Source organism: Ursus americanus, unplaced genomic scaffold (assembly GCF_024610735.1).
Source record: "Ursus americanus isolate L20-20 unplaced genomic scaffold, mUrsAme1.1.p SCAF_96, whole genome shotgun sequence".
NCBI lineage: Eukaryota > Metazoa > Chordata > Mammalia > Carnivora > Ursidae > Ursus > Ursus americanus.
The window spans coordinates 216,509-223,921 of NW_028273678.1; the positions used below are offsets into that span (position 1 = coordinate 216,509).

The 7,413-nt window shown below is 40.0% G+C and overlaps 1 non-coding gene across 1 annotated transcript; it reads right to left on the reverse strand.

The window, feature by feature from the left end:
• Positions 1-2,653: 2,653 nt before the first annotated feature.
• On the reverse strand, positions 2,654-2,864 carry LOC123802700 (small nucleolar RNA U3). Its single transcript, XR_006782613.2, has one exon. It is a non-coding gene; the product is annotated as a small nucleolar RNA U3 (small nucleolar RNA).
• Positions 2,865-7,413: the final 4,549 nt, after the last annotated feature.

Below are 7,413 nucleotides of genomic sequence, written 5' to 3' on the forward strand. Positions count from 1 at the left end.
TTATTGAAGAGACTGTCTTTTTTCCACTGGTTGTTTTTTCCTGCTTTATTAAAGATTAGTTGCCCAGAGAGCTGAGGGTCCATTTCTGGGTTCTCTATTCTGTTCCATTGGTCTCTGTGTCTGTTTTTGTGACACCACCATGCTGTCTTTGTGATCACAGCTTTGTAGTATAGCTCGAAATCCGGCATTGTGATGCCCCCAGCTTTGTTTATCCTTTTCAACAGTTCCTTGGAGATTCTGGGCCTTTTCGGTTCCACAGAAATTTAAGGACTATTTGTTCCAGTTCCTTGAAAAATGTCATCGGTATTTTGATCGGGATAGCATTGAAAGTGTAGATTGCTCTGGGTAGCATGGACATTTTAACTATGTTAATTCTTCCAATCCATGAGCATGGAATATTTTTCCATCTTTTTGTGTCTTCCTCAATGTCTTTCAAGAGTGATTTGTAGTTTCTAGAATATAGATCCTTTACGTCTCGGTCAAGTTAATTCCAAGGTAACGTATGGTTTTTGGTGCTATTGTAAATGGGATGGATTCCCTAATTTCTCTTTTTTCAGTCTCATTGTCTGTGTATAGAAATGCAACTGATTTCTGAGCATTGATTTTGTATCCCGCCACATTACTGAATTGCTCTATAACTTCTAATAGTTTGGGAGTGTATTCTTTTGGGTTTTCCATATAGAGTATCATGTCATCTGCAAAGAGAGACATTTTGACTTCTTCTCTGCCGATTTGGATACCTTTTATCCCTTTTTGTTGTCTGATTGCTGTTGCAAGGACTTCTAGTACTATGTTGAATAATAGTGGCGAGAGTGGGCATCCTTGTCGTGTTCCTGATCTTAAGGGAAAGGCTTCCAGGTTTTCTCCATTGAGAATGATATTCGCTGTAGGCTTTTCATAGATAGTTTTCATGAGATTGAGGAATGTACCCTCTATCCCTACACTCTGAAGGGTTTTAATCAGAAAAGGATGCTGTATTTTGTCAAATGCTTTTTCTGCATCAATTGAGAGGATCAAAGGGTTCTTGACTCTTTTCTTGTTGATATGATCTATCACACTGATCGATTTGCGAATGTTGAACCACCCTTGCATCCCAGGGATGATTCCCACTTGTTCATGATGGATAATCCTTTTAATGTACTGTTGGATCCTATTAGCTAGGATCTTGTCGAGAATGTTGGCATCCATATTCGTCAGGGATATCGGTCTATAATTCTCCTTTTTGATGGGGTCTTTGCCTGGTTTGGGGATCAAGATAATACTGGCCTCATAGAATGAGTTTGGTAGTTTTCCTTCTGTTTCTATTTTCAGTGTAATGTTCTGACACATATTGTGTCCGATAAGACAAAGCAATAAGAGAACTGCTCAAAAGATTTGAAGAAGAAATGATTCACCAAAGAAGATACACAAATGGTCAAAAAGCACTTGAAAAGATGCTCCCTTAAACCACTTAAAAGCATAAAGTTGAACAAAAATCAAAATGGCTGCATTAATGTCTCTGCAAGGCTCAATTGTGAACTAGGTAGCCTTTTTCTTCTCTTCTGCAAACCTCTGCTCCTCCTTTCGTAGCCTTTTGTTTCAGGAACCTGGTACCACCTGAAAGACATGATGAAGGAGCTGCGAGCACCCACATAATTTCTGTCAAACTGGCTAGATCCTATATTTCCCTATAACCGCCCCCCCCCCCCGCCTCTTCCTCCAAGGGGACTAGGCTAACAGTTTGTTTTTGTTTTTGTTGTTGTTGTTTTAAATAATGATTTTTTATTATGTTAGTCACCATACAGTATATCCTTAGTTTTTGATGTAGTGTTTCATGAGGCTCCCAGTTTATGGGGGCCTTAGCCTTCTGTAGCCTCCTTTGCCCGGGACAGCAATGAAGCTGTTGTTCCTCATTTTTCCAAACTCTGTGTTCGTCTTATATTTTGGCCGTGTAGCACAGAGGTCAGTTTTGCACAGCACACTCAGTCATCAGGAAGATAAATGAGTAAGACAGTGAGTTACCATTACACATCCATCCCCGTGCCTACAATTACGAAGGCTCTAAACATATGTGATGCGGATGTAAAGTACCTAGAAGTTTCTTACACTTGTGGGAATGAAAAATGGTCCAACCACTTAGAAAAGCCGAACCACTGATAGACATTTACCAATCACATGAACAGCCATTCCTCTCCTAAGTATTTACACAATATGTCCACACAACAAATGCACATGAATATTCCTCACAGCTTTATTCACAATGGCTAAACCCTGGAAACGACATAGATGTCCATTAATAGGTGAAGGTACAGACAGAATATATCCATACAGAGGAATACTACTACCAATGAAAATGCCTGAAGTGGTGATGCATGTAGTAATAGGGATTGATTTTCGAATCCTTAGGCTGCACAAAGGAATGTAGGCATGAAAGAGTTCCATTTACATAAAGTTGTTAAAAATGTAAGCCCACCTATGATGCCAGTGGTTGTCTGGGGCTGAGGATGGAAGCAGTGATGGGCTTCAATGGTACCACCCAAGGGAAGTTGTGACCTAGAGGAAATACCCTGTGTCCTGAATGGAGCAGTAGTTTCCATTGTATGTCCCTCTGTGAAAATGTGTTTAACTGTACAGTTAAGTTTTTTTTGTTTTTTGTTTTTTTTGTTGTTGTGAAAGCACTCACACTGCATCCTCTTCTTTTTACTCCTCCAAAGGAGGACAAGAAGGAGCATCAGTGGCAATTGGCAGTTGTGGAAACATCTAAAGCTAGCCTCTGGCTCAGGAGAGAACCTTGTGCCTCCTCCTCGTGGTTTCGGGTACTCTACACGTTCAGAGGAACTTCTCTAGTAACAAACTATAGAAATGATCCCTGAAAGTATAGTCTCAATTGTATACTTTCAAGTGATGCAGTCTACTGTACCTAAATTATACCTCAGTAACAGGTAACAGTAACAGGTAATCCGTTTCTCCATACTAGCAGTGGACATTTAGAAAATGAAATTTTAAAAAACGGAAATGAAATTTGACAAACACAATAGAGATTCATGTCCGCCATCATTAAATGCATGAGAACACATATAACAAAGACCCCTGAAAACTACTGCTGAGATAAATTAATGGAAATCTAAATAAATAGAAAAACATATATCACATTCATAGATTAGAAGACTCAATATTGTTGGAATATCAAATCAGCATTATTCTGCTTCATACTGGACATTCTAAGCTGAACTGCAAACCCAAACTTCCAATGTTTCCCCATAACCTGTCTTAAATACCAGGGATTTTTTTCCTGCTTTGTCAAAGATTAGCTGACCATATAGTTGAGGGTCCATTTCTGGGGTCTCTATTCTGTTCCATTGATCTATGTGTTTGTTTTTGTGCCAGTACCATACCGTCTAGATGACTACAGCTTTGTAATGCAGCTTTAAGTCTGGAATCGTGATGCCTCCAGCCTTGTTGTTTTTTCTCAGGATTGCTTTGGCTGTTCAGGGTCTTTTGTGGTTCCATACAAATTTGAGGAGTGTTTCTTCTAGCAATGTGAGAGATGCTGGTGGTATTTAAATAGGGATTGCATTAAATATGTAGATTGTTTTGGGTAGTATAGACGTTTTAACAATATTTGGTTTTCCAATCCATGAGCATGGGATGTTTTTCCATTTCTTTGTGTCCTCCTCCGTTTCTTTGCTAAGTGTTCTGTAGTTTTCAGAGCTCTTTCTTCTCTTTGGTTAGGTTTATTCCTGGGTATCTTATGGGTTTTGGTGCAATTGTAAATGGGATCGATTCCTTGATTTCTCTTTCTGCTGCTTCATTATTGGTGTATAGAAATGCAACAGACTCCTATGTGTTGATTTTGAATCCTGCAACTTACTGAATTGGTGTATCTGTTGTAGCAGTGATGTGGATGGAGCTAGAGTGTATGATGCTAAGAGAAATACGTCAGTCAGAGAAGACAAATACTGTATGATTTCACTTACATATGGAATTTAAGAAACAAAACAGATGAACATAGGAAGGAAGGAAAGAGAGGTAAACCATAAAACGGACTCTGAACTATAGAGATGGTGGCTGGAGGGGAGGTGGGCAGGGAGATGGGTGAAATGGGTGATGGGCATTAAGGAGGGCACTTGCTGTGATGAGCACTGGGTGTTTGTCGTATGTAAGTGATGAATCACTAAATTCTACTCCTGAAACTAATATTATACCCTGTGTTAACTAGCTGGAATTTAAGTAAAAACTTGCATTAAAAAAAAAATAAAGCCTTTGCTGAATCTCACACGGCAGTATCATTATGCAGTATGGTTGGAGACTAGAATGGGGTGGGGAGATGATGAGCTTTCAGAAGTGGTTGATCCAATCCCATGTCTTCTCCCTTGAATGCTCAGTGCCACCTGGCCACACCCATTGCACCATGATCTCAGCCAAGTCCAGCCACTAAGTTGAAGAGCTTGATGCTGTCAATGCAAAATAGATGAACCTTTAAGAATTTCTAAAAAACCAAGGAAGAGAGTTCTATTTGAGCCCAAATTAAGACAGGTGCCTGGGATGGGGCGCCTGGGTGGCTCAGTCATTAAGCGTCTGCCTTCGGCTCAGGGCGTGATCCTGGAGTCCTGGGATGGAGCCCCACATGGGGCTTCTCCACTGGGAGCCTGCTTCTTCCTCTCCCACTCCCGCTGCTTGTGTTCCCTCTCTCACTGGCTGTCTCTCTTTGTCAAATAAATAGATAAAATCTTAAAAAAAAAAAAAAAAAAAAGACAGCCGCCTGGGATAGGCAGTCTTCACAAAGAAGGGAGTGGTCTGGCAAAGGAACATTTGGTGTAGGGTTGTATACATTTTTACATGAAAAGTTACAAACTGTCAGACAAAAGACATTGTAGAAAGACACTGCAGTTCCAGATCTTAAGTTTCTAGTATATGAAGGGTGGTATGACTTCAATCTTATGAGAACCAGGGAAGTGTCTTCCTTTTTCTTATCTTTTCCGGAATGCTCCTTTTGGGTTATTTTCTTTAAGAAAGCAGAGGTACAATGTGTGCTTGGGGCAGAAATAGAGCCCATGCTTCGAGTTTTTGTAGATTCATTTTGACCTTGGTAAATGTGAAAGCATAGCTTCCTTGGGAGCCAGGAGCAGGACCCACAAACAGTAGAAGTTGAAAATTTCCTGTATTAGTGCTACAGTGACCTCCTAAGTCTCTGGCTCATAAGATCTAGGTGGGAACGTGTGCTGAAGAAGTGAGGAGGTGCTTCAGGGCATCCTTTTCCCCTGCCTCCCTGTTTCTCTCTTCTCAACCTCAGCTTCTATGTCACGGAACACCAGTGCACACATCCACTGTGATATCATCCATCACTGACCCATGCCCTGGAACTTCCCATGCGTGGTTAGAGGAATACAACCGCAGGTCAATGACATGAGGTCAACCCAAAGAAATCTATCCAACGCTGTTCCATCTTTTTAAAATTGTTTTTATATTTTTTAAAAATTTAATTTTAGTTAACTTACAATGTGACATGAGGTTCAGGTGTATAATATGGTGATTGAACATTTGTAGACATTGCCCAGTGCTCATGACCACAAGTGCACTTCTTGATCCCCATCACCTTCATCTATCCTCCGGCCCCACTCCCCTCTGGCTGCCACCAGTTTGTTCTCTATAGTCTGTTTCTTGGTTTGTCTCTCTCCCTTTTCTTTTTCCTTTGCTTATAGGTTTTGTTTCTTAAATGCCACATGTGAGTGAAATCATATGGTATTTATCTTTCTCTGACTGACTTATCTCACTTAGCATAATACACTCTGGCTCCATCCGTGTCCTTGCAAATGGCAAGATTTCATTCTTTTTTTATGGCTGAATGAAATTCCATGGTATATATACACCACATTGTCTTTACGCTCTTTCCATAATTTGGCTATGCTGCTGTACATAGGGGTGCATGTATTCCTGCAAATTAGTGTTTATGTCTTTTTGGGAGTAAATATCCAGGCATTAAATACGAGGGTAAACCAAATAAGCATAGCAAAATGGCAGTAAGGTTACAAATCTTTCCAAAATTGGTGTTCATTACATGTATGATGCATATTCCTAAGCATAAATTAACCATTTGACAATTTCAAAAGAAGTCTCGTGAGAGGCAAATGAAATCCATAAGTGACCTGAAATGTGATGTTTAGTGACATGATAAAAACAACAAAGAAAGCAATTCACACAGAGAGGAGGCGTCTAGGACATAGGGATGTCAAGCATCAGTTTAATGACAAGGCAAAATGGTGTCCCAGTAAGGCAAAAGAAGTCTCCTAACATAGGAATACAGCCAGAAGAATAGTGAGTCAGGACAAAACATTTTGAAAAATTAATAATGTACTCACTTAGTTTTATACTCTGCCCCTCACCCTATATTTTTGAATGGATAGAGAAAAAAAGTTGAGAAGAACATCATGACAGTCTACGACTCTGTAATTGGCAGTGTTTGTGAATGTCTGTGAATATATGAATATATATGAATACAAATATGCCATTTCCCAGCTCTGTCCACTACAAAGGCCTAGAAATACCAGTTGCAATGAGAGCCTAAGGATACACGTTATGATCTGGGAGCATGGTTTCCCATGAAATGAACCACAGATTCTTAGAGAAATGGCTGAGGCCAGGCCAGAGGCAGCAAATCTTCAACATGAGACAGAAACACCTCATCATACAGATAGCAGGAAAGGTCTCAAAAGCTATGAGGGTTTTATTGAAAGGCTATGGAAGCCAACCTGAAGTCACTTTCACTGCTGAAAGAGAGGTTAAATGGAGCAATCATAAGACCATAATACGATGGTTTAAAACACTTGGATATGATTGCATCCTTGGTTTCATATTAACACAGAAAAAAAAAAAAAGAGGAAAAGAAACTTATGGGTTACCATTAGAGATGCTAGAGGACCAGCTCCTTTAGCTGCAGTTTTCCCTACAAACTGTACCGCCAGGTAAATAGTATTTGGGGAAATTTCTCTTAATACAAGTGTTTATACAAGTCCTCTAGGACCCAAAACATGATGATGGAATATCATCACTGTGCTCCACAGAATCAATTGATGGATAGGCCTTGAACATGAGGGCGGCCAGCATCATTAGAACACCCGGATACGAGGTGCATCCTGATGGAAAAGCACACAGCACTTGAGAGGAAGTCTTGCCAATACGTCCAACCTCAGACTGATCAGTTTCTACATCTGCCAGCTCCAACACAGCAGTCAGAAACAAGGGGCTACCGAATATTTGGATGAGGTTAGAAGGACCTCTTTTGTCAGAGCTGCATTTTAATTATATTTCATTTTCAGCTCCCATAAATGTAAACTTAAAAACTGAAGAAATAGTGACTATTTTTCTATTAAACACAACTTTATTACTCTGGGCGAATTCTGTTTCCCTTAATGTGAAGCATTAAGCGGCAAGATG